Here is a 5,062-nt window from a genome sequence, read left to right on the forward strand (position 1 = left end):
ATTTCTGGAGCCTTGTTTATCACCAACGCCTCCAGAGCAGCTTGAACTTCTTCCTTCAATACCATCAGTTCTTGATCATGTGCTTCCTCTTGAAACGACTGAACATTGAACAATTGTTTTTGGCACAGTGTCTCTGTGCATTCCTCCCATCTTCTTTTGATGCTTCCTGCATCATTAAATAATTGGCCTATGGAATCCTTCAACTCAAGATTGAAAATTTTTTTTTTCAGGTCTTGAAGCTTGAGAAATACTGAGTGTGTTCTTCCCTTTTGGTTTTCAAACTCCAAGTCTTTGCATATTTCATTATGTATTTGATTTTTACTTCTTGAGCTGCCCCTGAAGTTTTCTGTTCAACTCTTTTACTTTATTATTTCATTCAAGTTGCTTTAGATTCTTTTCATTCAAGAGCAAATTTTGGAGTCACTTTTGACATTCATTTTGGTCTTTCTTTCCTGTGTTTTTAATGACCTTTTGTTTTCTTCTTGTATAATACTCTTGATGTTATCATACAACTTTTCTTGTCTTCTGTCTCTAATGTCTAATGCATCAAATCTGTTTATGAGATGGCCTATAAATTCATGTGGGATATACTCAAGGTCATAATTAGGCTCTCATGCACTAGTTTTAATTTTCTTCAGCTGCAGCCTGAACCTCTCTATATGACAGTCTGTTTCACAGTAGACTCCTGGCCTTGTTCTGACTGATGACATTGAGCTTCTCCAAAGTTTCTTCCCATAGATGTAGTCAATTTGATTCCAGTGTATTCTATCTGGTGCAAGCCACATATATAGTCCCTGCTTATGTTGTTGAAAAAAGGCATATGCAATAAATAAGTCATTGGTCTTATCATGTGATCTCCATTTCTATCACCATTTTCTTATTTTCCAACTAGGGATCCTTCCTCTTCATTTCCAACTTTTGCATTTCAATCACCAGTAATTATCAACGCATCTTATTGGCATGTATGACCAATTTCAGACTGGTAGAAGTCTTCAGTTTCATTTTCACAGGCTTTTGCAACTCATGTTGTTGTTAAGTGCTGTCAAGTTGGTTCCAACTCATAGTGACCCTGTACAGACTTTATGAGGAGTGGCTAATAGGTTTGAACCACTGACCTTAAGGTTAACAGCCTAATGCTGAGCCCACAGTGCCATCAAAATGTTGTTATTATGCCTTTACAGATCTTGGGCTATGTTAAACAGAATCATCTTAGCTTTAGCAAACACTATTTTTCTGTTGTTGTTAGAACAATTCAGTAAAATAAAATTCTGGTTTATTGTTGGACAACATTGTTTCACACATACATCAAACAGGCCAAAAAAATAAATAAATAAACAGAAATACAAAAAAAAAAAAGGAAAAGAAGCTTTATCTTCAGCCCTTTTTAACCATATCATACAAACCATCTATTTGCAGTACAGCTAAGTGCATACACAAAAAAAGTTACTGGAATGCTTGGAATAAGATGGTAATTTTTGTTGTTGTTGTTTTTGCTTTTTTTACAAAATTTTTTTCTCTCCTTTGGGATTATAATGAACATGGTCCCACCACAAATAAAAGTCAGGACTCTCCAAAGGCTGGTTTGGTCATCCGAGATCATTAAAAATGGCTGACCCCTAACAATATGTACAAAAATGTAATATGTAAATAAAAAATACAAACAAATGTTCCTTTTTAAAGTACTTTTAAGAAAAAAAGCAGGGCCTTGGAAGTTTTGTTTTTTTTCTCCCCTGTTGCAAATTCACGTTGTGGTTTTGGTTGGGTGGCGGTGAGCACGTTATCTGCAGGTGGCGCTGCCCAAAGTGGGCGGGTGGGACTCTCTACCGGAAGGTAACTGCGTTTAGATTCTGAGACAGGAAGTGGAGAGTTAATAGGTCACGGTGGCCTTTTTAAGTTTAACTTTCCCTTTTTTGCTGTCTAGTCATCCTCATCGGTCTTCTGCTTCTTGGTGTCAACATCCTCCCCCTCATCATCTTTACCTACCCGTTTCCCCCTAGCTGCCTCGGCCTCCTCATCTTCATCTCCATCTTCTTTCTCACCATCACCTTCTTCCTTTTCCTCCTCCTCCTCCCTTCCTTCTTCCTCTTCCTCATCTACCTCATTGTCAGCCTCCTGTTCCCCATTTTTCTCATTAGCATTTCCATTATTGGTACGGCTCTTCCGTTTTCTGTTTCCTCCACAACCTCCTTCTTCTCCTTTAAGTCCTTGGTAGTGATCTTGGAGTTGACGTGGTGGGGCACGCCGGTGATCCCATACAGAGGATGACAAAGAGAGCTGCCTCCGGAGTCTGCAGTGGAGGACGAGGAGGAGGACGAGGAAGAGGAGGAGGAGCGCGAGGAAGAGGAGGAGCGCAAAGGTGTCTGCGCGCTGGGAGCCGACCTGGAACAATCCAAAGATGGGTTTTCAGAGCAGCCAGCGGCGGAGCAAACACCATTTTAAAAGTTGATGACATAGCGACCCGGGCAACATTGGTACTGGTCGTGGAGATGGCCTCGTTCGTGACCGGATGTCTTGGCACTTTTGGGGAGGCTGGAGAAGGAGGATCTGGGTGTTTGGATCAGCCACCTGACCCAACAGGTGGAGGTGTGCAGTATCAAGGGTGAGCTGTGCAGTATGATCAGCAAGAAGTACAGTGAATTCCTGCCTAGCATGCAAAGTGCACAAGACCTGATTACCCAGGTGGATATGCTCTCCGATGACACTGACCAGCTGAAATCCCGGATAATTGTGCATTAGCATAGAAGAGTACATCACTGCTGCTCAGCGTCTGGAGGAGGCACAGAAATACTTGAAGTTATTAAAATCCAGAAAGTGCTTTGATTTTAAAATGTTGAAATCTTTCAGCATGGAGCTCACAATGTAGAAAGATAAAGAACATACTTTATCACCTTGGAGTGGTAGAAGCTGACTGTATGGAAGTTCCCACCATCAAAAGACACCAGCAGCTTGGAATCTTACCTACAAACAGAGCTTCATTTGTGCATGGACAGTCCCAGAAAGAAGAGAACACCCCTGTGCCACCCATAAGTTCTGTTATCCTGGCATTTTCTGTTCTTGGGGAGCTACACACAAAGCTAAAATCATTTGGGAAGATACTGCTGAAGTATATCCTTAAGCCTCTGGCATCTTGTCCATCCCTTCATGCTATGACAGAGAGCCAGCTAAATGTAGTTATCTTTCATTTTGAATCTGTGATGACTGACTTGGAACATCCATCACCATCTGAAGTTTTTGCAAAGATCAAACTCATACTAGAAGTGCTCCAGAAGCAGCTTCTAGAGTTACCTCTTGAGGCTTATGAAGAAAAGGAAAAACCATCTAAGATCCTCTTGTCCGAGATGGTTGGTGGCACAATCTGGAAGGACTTGTCCAAATGCCTCATCAAAAACTGTCTGGTTTATTCTATTCCAACAAATAGCAGCAAGTTGCAACAGTATGAAGAGATCATATAATCCACTGAAGAGTTTGAAAACGCCCTAAAGGAAATGAGGTTTTAAAAAAGAGACACTACTGATTTGCTGAAATCTGCTTGCAACATCAATCCTCATTTTATTAATAAGAAGTGCCAGGATGTGTTTGTGGCAGCCAGAAACCTAATGACCTCGGAAAATCACAATGCTGTGAAGAGTACTCCTGAGTCTAAGATCAGTGTGCCAGACTTAGCCAGTCAGGAGAAGGATGACAAGCTAGATGTACAGAAAGTTGCCAAAGCGTATTGTGATGAGGTGGGGAATTAAGAGGCTAAAAATACCCTAGACCAGCATTCTTTCTCTTTGCCAACATGCTGCATCAGGGAATCTGTGAAGCAACTAATGGAACTTGCCTATTAGACTTCATTAGAAGCAATGACCAGCAGTGATCAATGTGCTATTCAGCTTTTCTACTCAACAAGGCAGATCTTCCATTTGTTCCATGATGTTGTACCAACATACCACAAGGAGAACCTTCAGAAACTGCCCCAGTTGCCAGCCATTCACAACAATTGTATGTATATTGCTCACCACTTGCTGACCCTTGGGCATCAGTTCGCTTTCTGTCTTGCTCCCATTCTTTGTAATGGTACAACTACTTTTGTGGATCTTGTACCTGGCTTCAGGAGACTTGGGACAGAATGGTTTTTGGCTTAAATGCTGGCACAGAAAGGAGAACTCCTAGAAAGATTATCAAGTGTTAGGAAATTTTTAAACATGGACAATGAAGACAATTATTCTGCAGCAAGCAAAGCAATCCAGAAGGTACTGCACCAACTAAAGAGACTTGGAACTGTGTGGCAGTATGTTCTTCCAGTGAATATATATTACAAGACTGTGGGGACTTACTTAATACAGCAATGTCTGAGATCATTGGCAGAATCACTGCCCTAGAGGACATCTCTACTGAAGATGGTCATAGATTGTATTCCTTATGTAAAACAGTGATGGATGAAGTACTCAAGTATTTGCACTTCTATCTGAAGAAAACAAGAACAAGAAATACCAAGAAGAGGTTCCAATCTATATGACAAAATCAATGCCTTTCAAAGAACTGATGATAATGTTACAAGCCAGTCTACAAGAAATTGGAGATTAGTGGGCAGATGGGAAATGGACCCTAGCAGCTGGATTCTCCCCTAGTGAAGTAAAAGCTTTCATTCATTCCTTGCTCCAGAAAACAGAAGAAGAGCTGCTGCCCTTCTAAGATTAAGTAGCTCCAGCTGGGAAGTCCTGTCTCGACTATATGGAGTCCTCTCTTGGCGTAATTACTCCTTTAAAGACTTCTCAGAATCACCCATTGGTTTTGTTCAACCAATTTATCATGGAAGTTTCAACTTATAGAAGAACACCTTACCTCCTGGCATGCATGAGGCTTTACTGAAGAACTGGATGTTAAGATGTGGAGTGAAGCACCTCAATTTGTTAACTTGGTAGCCACACTCCACAAATCAGAAAGTGTTGGACAGTAATATTTCATGTTGCTCTCAGAGCCTTTTGAGAACCATTTACCTTGTAAATGTAGACCCTGGTCTCTTGGATTAAGGGACCCACGATATTTCCAGAGTCAGGGAAAGGAATTTGTGAGCACA

General features: G+C 41.1%; 1 pseudogene; it reads left to right on the forward strand.

Moving 5' to 3' along the window:
- Nucleotides 1-2,486: 2,486 nt before the first annotated feature.
- On the forward strand, nt 2,487-4,814 carry LOC102820224 (annotated as a pseudogene).
- The last annotated feature ends 248 nt before the right edge of the window (nt 4,815-5,062 follow it).

Source organism: Chrysochloris asiatica, unplaced genomic scaffold (genome assembly GCF_000296735.1).
Source record: "Chrysochloris asiatica unplaced genomic scaffold, ChrAsi1.0 scaffold00032, whole genome shotgun sequence".
Taxonomy (NCBI): domain Eukaryota; kingdom Metazoa; phylum Chordata; class Mammalia; order Afrosoricida; family Chrysochloridae; genus Chrysochloris; species Chrysochloris asiatica.